We start from the raw sequence: 10,351 nt of genomic DNA, 5'->3' as shown, positions 1-10,351 counted from the left end.
AGAGAACCAAATTTCATGTACCTTCTGGAGGGGGGAGAAGTAACACTACTGGCACCCAACAGGCCACATGCTGTAAGCCCTGATTATAGACTTACTGCTGTGTGGTTTTTCCATATGGTTTTCCCAAACAAGAATCCTGAACATCCGATCTCCGTTCTCCCCACGTGTGCGCTGAACAGCAGGGGTATAAGAAGTTGGCTTTAATGGTATTTAATCTAAGATTCCCGATAGTCCTCTAAATCTGCCTCACCAGCCGGCACCCAAGTACAAAACGCATGGCCTCAATTAGCACCAGAACCTTCCACTCCCCTCCAACAAGTGGGCCTCCTGTTCAGCCACACAAACACATGCACACACATACACACACACACACACACACCCCCAAACCTCTACAGTAAAAGAGAATGACCTGAACCTTACAAAGATATTGGGGGCGGAGGGGAGGAGGAGGATTCTTGCCCCAAATCCCTGTATTCAGGAAGGCAGAGTGCATGCTGTGATGCTTTAGGGGCCAGATAAGACAACCATGGGAAAGGGGTGTGATTGTGGGACACTTGGTAGAGAGAATATTCAAGAACCTTGCTGTTTCAGGCCAAGGGGGAGAAAGCAACTCAGGGAAAATCTTGGAACTTTAAAAAAAAAAAAAGTAGTAAAAAAGCAAATGTCACACTGGGGACAAACAGCCTCTTGGCTCCTCTTCAAAGCAGAGGCCACCTGAACTTCCCCTCAATGTCACAGAGGCTGGCATGGCACAAGTCTGTCGATTTGAAGACATTTTATAATTGTGCCCCTTACATCTGACAGATACAGCCCAGACCCAGGGAGTGGAGAGAGGCATCATGGTCTCTGCAGCAATCCTCAGGCTGCCAGCTGGAGGTTCAGGTTTCTCTGAAGAGGTAATGCTGAGATTTCCGCAGGGAGTGATTCACGTTCCCCTACCTGCTCTGTAGACTACCAGTGGAAGAACTGAAGAAGGAAGCAGGCTCTCTAAGTGGAGGGAGGGCGAAGGTCACAGTGAGGGTGACCATGCCCTGAGACCCAGTGATGCCTGAGACCATACGTGGGAATAAGGTTTACCTACTACCCACCACCCTTCAAGTAATATTTTCTGCTACCCTGATCAGAATCACAGTGAATAGAACTGAGTAGACTGGTGGGTCCAGCCTTAAGTTGGGACCACCTTCTCTGAACTGGCTGGGCATCTTTCCCTGATACACAGCCACCTGGTGAGGGGTCATCATGGAACTTAGAAAAACATGGGCTCTGGAGTCAGAAAAGTTAGTTCATTTCCACAAGCCTCAGTTTTTTCATCTTTAATACGTTAGAATTCTTACTTTGATGAATTATGATGAGGCAAATGAGAAAGCAGAAGTTCGTGTGTGTGGCAAGGTATCTAGGGACAGGTATCCAATAAATGTTTCCTTTCCTTCCTTTCTTCCTTCCTTCTTCCACTCCTTCCTCCTTTCTTTCCATCCTTCCTTCTAATGACGAACCACTTCAGCCACCTCTTCTCTCTAAGAACATCCAAGAGCTCTTTATCTTCCACCAGACACAAAGCAAATGTCCGCTTGTCCCCAAATAATAACATTTGGATCGGATTCTTATAGGAAACAGCTTTTGTTGCCTTAAATGGGATAGACTGAAGAGATGGGGTGTGCCTGCATCACTTCCATAAAGCCCCACCACAGTTCGGGAACCACCCTGCCATACTGCCTCTGTAAACCTGGAAGGAAAAGACAAAATGGCATGTTCTAATAAATGTTGGGCTGTCACAAAGGTGGTTGTGTGCACTCCAGCCAGGTTCCTGGCACTGGATAGGTTGGGAGACCCAGGGAAGATACCTAGGACTGGACATGAGAAGCCAAAGCTCTGGGACCCAGCTGCATATAGACTACTGGGAGCATGCTGGGCCTCCTGTCTGACCTCCCTGTCCCCAGGCTCTGCCTTCTCCATACCCCTGTGGATGGGTCTTTGGAAAGCACAACTCTATTCCTGGCTCTCCTTCACTCAAAAATCTTCCCTTGATCCCTGTTGCCCACCAAAGGAAATAGTAGTTCCCTGTCTGGCAGTCGAGGTTCTCTGCAATACCATCATGTGGGTCTGTCTGGCCTCTCCTCTGTGAACCTCATGCTCTAGTCAAGTGCCTAGATCCATGTCAACCAGGAGTGCCCTCTGCCAACCATCAAGGCCTGCTCCTCGCCACCTCCTCCATGATGGCTTTCTCCCGGGACCACCAGCTACACCCCAATCGGATGAGATCACTACATCTTTGGTATTCCCATAGGAGAGGGTCTTTTGTGGCACTCCACAAACTTTTTAGTATCTGTGCTCTTGCCCTAAACATCCAGCCCACCACACATACACGTACAAACACAAGATCATTCACCCTTTGAGGGCAAGGACCATCTCTCCCCTTGCACCAGGAGAGACTCAATAAATAATGGCTAAGACAAATGCTCAAAGGCATAATGACACCCAGAACAGTCAAACCACTCCTAACAGCATAGGGTAAATACAGAGCTAACAAATTCAGCAGTTCTAAAGGAGGACATATTCCCCAACAATGATTATAATTTAGTAATAATAACAGCCACCAATCGCCAAGTACTTGACACAGTCCTATGTATTTTCCCAATTTAATCCTTACGACAACCAAATGAGGAAGCTATTTTTATGAGTGCTGTTTTACAGAGGGAGCAAGTAGGCATCAAAAGTTAGTAAATGGCCCAAGGTCACATCTCAAAGACTTGAGCCAGGACCAGCCCTGGGTGGGCTGGCTCCACAGCCAGTGCACTTAACCAGCATGCTGTGTTGGCTCTTGGTAGGGCATTCCATTACCAAACGGATGCTGGCTAGGGATTATTTCTTCTCTAAATCAAACTCCTAGGGAGACACCATCAGGTAAAACCTCAGATTCATCCACACAGCTAGAGAGCAGATGAAGAACGGGGCCCAGTTCTTCTGTTTAAACTTATTTGGTAGAAATGAGATAGGATCTGCTCTGACCTAGGTCACTGCCTGCCCTGAATATGCCTTTTGAAGATAATAGATCTGGTCAATTTAAAAGGCCCAGAGCTGAGGTGAGAAACCAATAAACCCCTTAAAGTTTGGCTGCCTAACTAATCAGTGAATTATGTTCTCATCAATGAATCATAGAAATAAGAGATAGTAGAGGCCCCCCTGGGTCATGTGCCCATCCCCCAGCATGGGGGATTTTCTCTGCAGCATTTTCTGTGAGTGCTTCTCCAGTCTAATTAGAAATGACCAAGCAATGGGGTTCCAACCATTGCCTCTTGGGGAACTATTCTGCCGTCTAAGAGACCTAATTATTAGGAAATTGATCATTATATTCATACTAAATTCTTCTCTGCGCAGTTGTATCACATCGCTTCTTAATTGTTCTCCTTTTGACCCTGCCTCCTCCTACCCCAAACAATTCCTCTTAAGTACTTCAATTACTTTTTCCCTCTGCTGATTCCCAGCCAGCCTACCAGGGAATGAAGTTGAGAGGAAAGAGAGAAATGAGCAATGGAGGAGGAAGGAACAGAGACCTGGCAGCCCAGCAAGGTCACTGAGTCCACTGGAAGGCCCTTCATGTCACTCACAGGATCTCTCCTATCTGCCAGAAACCACAGCAGACAACAAGACACTGAGTACTAGAGTCCCCTTCCATCACAGGCCACTCAGTGGCTCCTCTCTTGGCCAGCCCCAAGTCTGCCAGAGTGTCTAGCAGAGCAAAAGTCATGGCCCAGCCTCTGGAATTTTTTTGGGCATATCCACTACCACTACAGCAGCAGCAGGGTCCTATATCGGCTGAGGCCAGTCAGGCTGAGCATGTATGGAGGAAGAGGTAGAGGGGGTATTCCATTACTAGCATCAATCCTTTGGCGTAAGAATTCTGGCCTAGAATCAGTTAAGTCCTGTAATCTTACTTTAGGCAGGAGGGAAGGAAAAGTCAAGAAAAACTGAACCAAGCTCCCAGTGACCCTTGTACATGTCTGACCAGCCCCACCATGACTGAATCAGTATTGTGAAGACTGGCCCCCCAGCCAATGATCCTCATGGAGTATCTGGGCATCACTGTGTCAATGGCCCTTGTTAGGTCTTCTCTAAGACATTGGCTGGGGAGGGAAGCGAGGAGCAGCACCTCCACACAGAGCTGTGTGAGTTTTGCCCTGAACAGGCCAGGCCAGTGGAGAATGGAGATGGAAAATCCACTCCACACTCCGTTATCCAAGCCAGAAGAGAGGGCACCATTTTGTAATTCACATGAGAGGACTATAACTGCCACTGGCTGCACTGGCTAAGAGGATGCCCATCTATCCCCAAAAGACTCTGTTTCATCTTATCTTAGATAATATCAAACACTCACTCAAGCATCCCGGTAATCATAACCTTGTATATCTACAGTTCTCACAGACATGAGCACTAGCTCATTCAGGGCAACAATCATGTCTTAAACTTGCACTGTGATCCCCACAGTAAGTAGGACTATGGCCTTCACATAGCAGATATGTCAGAAATGTTTACTAATGAATTACAAAATTCTGAAGGCATGAGATTCAGCAGGGATACTTTTTTCTATCTTATTTTTTCTTCCTTAATGCTCTTCTCATTTTATCTTCCCTTTTATCCTTGCCCTACTACCTCTTCCTTGCTTTCCCCATCTGAGCTCCAAAATCCAACAGATGCCAACACAGCATCAGAGAAATTCAGTGAACTTTGAGACCCTCTAGTCCAATTCCTTTCTCTTACAGAGGAGACAACTTAGGCCAAGCAAAAGATGCAACTGCCCAAAGTTATCCATTTAGGTACTTTACAGCAGGAACAATTATTTTTTCAAGAAACATGTTTGAATACCTACCATATGTAAAGTTCCATGTTAGATGCAAGGGTTGATAATGTGACCAAGGCTTGATTCCTAAAATTAAGAAGTTCAAAGCCTTGTAAAACAGAGATACCTACTATTATTTCCAACACAATAAACACGTGCTTTAATAGAAGACTGGATAAAGTCTGTGTAAGACAGGGGAAAGAGAGAGACAAAGGAAGCCTATTGAGAGAGAGCTAACACTTGAGCCAGGTCTTGAAGGATAAACAGGAGTTGACTAGAAAGAGAAAGTTGAAGAGACACTCTAGGGCATGAAAACATGCTCAGAAAGCAGCTATAAAGCAGTGTGGCTGGAGTTCCAGAGAGTAGGTGGTTAAAAGAGAAGAGGTAAGAAAGGAGCCTAGAGAGGTGGAGTATAAAGATGTTGAATACCACACGAGGGAATCTGGATCTAAGTTGCGTGTGGTCAATGGAGAGTCACGAAAGGTTTTGGATCAGGAAAGTAACAATACCAAACCTGGTGCTTTAGAAAGATGTAAAGCAGAGAGACTATAGGCAAGATGAAGTGACCAGTTAGACCCTACCGAATTTGTTCAGTCAAGAAATAATAAGGGATTAAACTATGATGTCAACAGAGTGTATAAAGAGGGTTAATCTGAAAAAAATTTTGATGACCAACTGATTAGGTATGGTGGGGGGATGAAAAAGAAAAATTCAAAAACAATTTTGAGATGTAGTATGTATATGCAATGGAATATTACTCAGCCATAAAAAGAATGAAACTTATCATTTGCAACAACATAGACGGATTTAGAGATTATAATGCTAAGTGAAATAAGTCAGAGGAAGACAAATGCCATATGATTTCTCATATGTGGAATTTAAGAAACAAAACAAATAAAGAAAAAAGACAAAAAAATAGACTCTTGGCTAATTGAATTTAAATAAAAAAATATTAAAATGAAAAAAAAAACAGATTCTTAATTATAGACAACTTATGGTTACCAGAGGGGTGGTGGGTGAAATAGGTGAAGGGGTTTGAGAGTGCACTTATTGTGATGAGCACTGAGCAAGGTTAGAATTGCTGAATCACTGTATTTTACACTTGAAACTAATAGAACACTGTACATTAAGTATACTGGAATTGTAATTCTTTTTAAAAAAGTATACAGTGTGCTTTTTGAATGCTTTATGAAAGTGAAGAATATAGTTTTGTTTGCTTTCTTAAAAAATGATTTTAGATTTCTAACTTGGTTAGCTAGGTGAATAACTATGCCTTAATGGAGAAGAGAAAATATAAAAAGAGAACAAGTTTAGGAAAAAAGATAGTTTGGTTTTGGAAATACTGTGCTTGAAGAAATTGATCCAGAGTTCAATGGGAAGTCTCAGCTAGAAATAATGACAAGGGTTTCATCGGGGAATGTACAAGTAGAAGCTGAAGCCAGAGGAGTGGTAGTCAGTCAAGAGAAGAGTATGGTGTAAGATGAGAAGAAGACCCAGTATGAAACTTGAGAACCAGCTGCATATTAGGACCATATGTGCTAGGGATATCAGAAAAGGCAACCAAGGAAGAGGCACCAGAGAGGTGAGCAGGGAACCAAAATGGAATGCCCCACACACCAGGGAGAGCAGGGTCCAAGTGACAATGCTACATAGAGGTTGGATAAGATAAAAACTTAGAAGAACCAATGAATGTGGCCACTGGGAGATTACCAGCAATTCCAAGAGAGTACGTGTTATAGCGATGGGAGCAGAAGTCAGATAAAAAATTAGATAGTACTACTTGGGTAGCAAATTGAGGATGAGGAAGGGTAAAGACCATTCTTCACACACACTGGCAATTAGGACTAGCTCAGAAGGAAGGCAAGGTTGAGAAAAGATTATTTAGTAAAGAAGAAACTCAATAATATTTACAAGAAGCCAATGCAAGAAAGGAGGAAGATATTGACAGGTGAGATTCTAGTGAGTTCATGAAGGGATATGACCAAGAGCAAAGGTGGAAGAGTGTGGAACATCTCTTCTCTTAAGGCAAAGAGAATGAAAGAAGGTAACTGAAGGTTTAGGTATGCTTGGTGGCAAGATAGAAGTTGAGAGAATTCGAATCTGGTAACTAGCATTTTTCACTGAAATAGAAAAAGTCATCTTCTAGTGTGAGTGAACAGGTGGATTGAGCACAGTGATAAAGGCTAAAATGGTTAAACCTAGTGGCACATGAGAGAGGTAACTAGAGATGAGTAAATGTCAGGGTCAGGACTAAAGTGAGCCAGTGAGGCATGGAGAGCACAAAATTTAAGGAGGCACTCATTCTCAGGGTCTAGCAAATGCACGGTTGGCTCCAACAGTGAGTTTTTCTTCAAATTCTGCATTCTAGATACCTCACTTGCCCCACCCTAGTTCTGGCCCTAAGTTGTCTAAACAGCTTCATCATCTAGATGAGGATGGAAATCATGGATTTTTAATGAGGTAGGCTAGCTCATCCTAGTTAGAAAATTTTCTTCCGTAGTGCTTAAAAGCTGAGGATAAGAAATGAAAAGAGAAAGAGACAGAGACAGAAGAAGAGGAGACAAGGAGCTAGGGAGATGGGAGACGGGAGATGTGGACTGGGGTGGAGGTGGGGGAGGGAGAAAGCGAAGGAGTAAGAGTGAAATTATTAGCCAGAGATTAGAAAGACAGATAAAACAAGTCAAAGGACAGAAAGAACTGAACATGCTTGTGAGAGCAGAGTTGAAATGGTTGCACAAACAAGGTAGGAACAGAAATGGAGTTAGGAGGGAGTGATACACTGCTCACATAAGAAAAGGTCAAGAGACCAAGAGTCCCAATGAGACCAAAGAACATATATCAAGGGCATGAAAGAGTGAGGACTGATAGAAGGATCAGAGGTTGTGGTCAGAAAGGAGAATTTCAGAGTTCAGGATTTCAAAAATGGAGCAACTCCAGTTGATGACAAGGGCCAGTAGTTGCTATGGGAGCAGCTGCAAAAGGGAAGTTGAGGTGGAGGTTGTTGGAGAAAGAGGTGTCAGGAACTGTGAGGCTGAAGCATTGGATGGGGTCTTCCATGAGAATGTGACTGCAACAGTTGGAGAAAAAAAAAATCACCCTGCTGTCCAAACACAGGGTTTTAACATAACCAGAGAGGAGAGAGACAATTCTTCACATCCACCCATCTGTCTCTGCTGCCCAAATCAAAGTAGTATCACTAGCATAAAGTACAGTGGACTCCTACTCTCCCATTGGCTTATGGCTTTCTAGATCAACTCTTCTATATTACGCTTTTACTGTACACTGTTATATATCTTGGGATGATGTACAACTCAAGGTTGACATGAATCCATGCAGTGAGATGAGTATAATTAAGTGCTATTGTAATATCATCAAAAACAAAGCTTCTTCTATCTTCCACAGCTAAAAGCTTTCTTCTCATGCTGCAGTCAAGCTAGTATGTGGAAGAGGAAGATTTCTATTTCCTATGTTTTCTTCCCTAGTGTGTGAAAAGGTTTCTTCTGCCCTGAGCCCTATTTCTTATCAATGCATCAACTTGCATAGAACTACTTGATGAATAAAGAAAACCATCTGGTCAAGAGGGACTTAACTTTTTAAAAGATAACAGGTGGATTCTAGTCATTTTTATTGGAACAAAAACACGGTCCAGCTTTTTAAGACCTAAAGACCTGGGTCTGAAGTAAACACACTTGACCTAAGAGTTTGGAAAGAAGTCATTCTTTGTGGTGCTGACCCAGCTGAAGCTAATGAACACTTTTACAAGACTCCATCCATGTGAGAGTCTGTGCTGATGCTGGCCCTATTCATTCTGGCTACTCTGCTCCAGGGGAAAATTTAAGAACATTTCAAAATCCATTTCCACAGACTATCCAGGACTCATTACAAAAAAGAACACCAAGAGTTAAAAAGTACCACCAAACAACATAGGAGAGCCTAATGCAGCAGCCACCATAGGCATAAGGGATACAATTTGTCCCAATCTCTACTATTAAAGTATTCGGCAGATATTTAATAATTATGACTTTATTGGCATGGGCTCAGTTGGCTCCCTCTCCCTTCAAACAGAAAACATTAAGAATGTTTCAACTAAATGTCAACATTTTGGAGGGTCTAGATTAAGGGACTGTATCTTTGTAATATTAGAGAAATCCATCACAGATTTAAGAAGGATGATAGACTTCAGGTCTTCTAAGAACACTGACATTTAATAAATCCTTTAGGACCCCATCTTGGAGCTAGTTTCTTTCTACTACTCTCCCAAAGAGACATACAAGGATGTTTCCTTTCCCCCAAACTGCTCCTATCCTTCAAGTACCAAGCCAAGTGCCACATCCTCCAGAAATCCTTCCCCAAATACTCGAAGCCCTTGACACTTTTCATTTCTGCAGAAAGGGAGGGCACATGTCTCAAGTGACAGCATTTATTTACACTGTTAACATATCCATGTAAATAAATTAACATTTCCCAATTCTAGCAAAGACTAACAAAATGTGAATAACAAATAAAAAGAGTGAAAAAGGAAAAGAATAAAAGTGTTTTATCATTGTTTGAGCTAGAAGAATCTATACTTCCTTTTCATTTCAACCAAAACAGTATTCACTCTAACACTTGATTATATACTCTTTTTTACAATATTGAGCTGTATTAGCTTTGAGGGAAAGACATTATATATTCCTTTGTATGCCAAAAGGACACAGCTACATACATAAAAGGTGTATTTTATAAAACGTAATATCTCACATCCACCTAGATCCTAAAAACCGAAAGTGTCTAATACCATTCTCCAATAAACAGAACCAGGGCTCCTTGGAGAAATGGCTAATTCTAGGGTTGGATAGGGAATACACCTCATGAGTCTAAAACATCATGCAGTGTCAGAAAGTAAAGAAGTGCTCACAAAACAAAATGATGGGGACATGTCAAAGGGATACAGAAGCCAACTTGAAAGAGTTCCTAATGGCCAAAACTGTAACAATTTGAGGAACAAAATAAATAAATAGTGTTGGATTATAATCTAAAATTTATAATATATATCCACGTTATATGTCAATCACATCTCAATAGAATGGGAAAAATAAAATACATATCCACAAGTCCAAACTGGTATAAAAAAGTGATTGTATAAATACATGAGGAGAAGAGATAAATCTCCCTTACAGAAGTATTCCATATAATTTATGTAGATACTCTCCAACCAGGATGTGGAGCTTAATCCCCCCTCCCTATCCACGCATCTTGAGTATGGGCTACACTTTGTGCTGGCATCCAAAAAGTAGAACATGAAAGGGGAACAGGAAGACTTTACAGTGAAGAAATGTGGCAAACACTACCTTGGCCAGATGATCAAGGTTAATTAACATTATCAGTTGATAGCATGTACCACCGGTATGATGTGATAAGAATGGCATGTCACCTCTGTGGTTTTCCTCCCAAAAGCCCATAACCCCAGTCTAACCATGACAAAAACATCAGACAAACCCTAATTGAGACATTCTACAAAATACCTGACAAGTACTC

This window comes from Phoca vitulina, unplaced genomic scaffold (assembly GCF_004348235.1).
Source record: "Phoca vitulina isolate PV1807 unplaced genomic scaffold, GSC_HSeal_1.0 scaffold12, whole genome shotgun sequence".
Classification (NCBI taxonomy): Eukaryota; Metazoa; Chordata; class Mammalia; order Carnivora; family Phocidae; genus Phoca; species Phoca vitulina.
The sequence above is the reverse complement of the archived record's forward strand: the minus strand, read 5'-3'. Positions refer to the sequence as shown.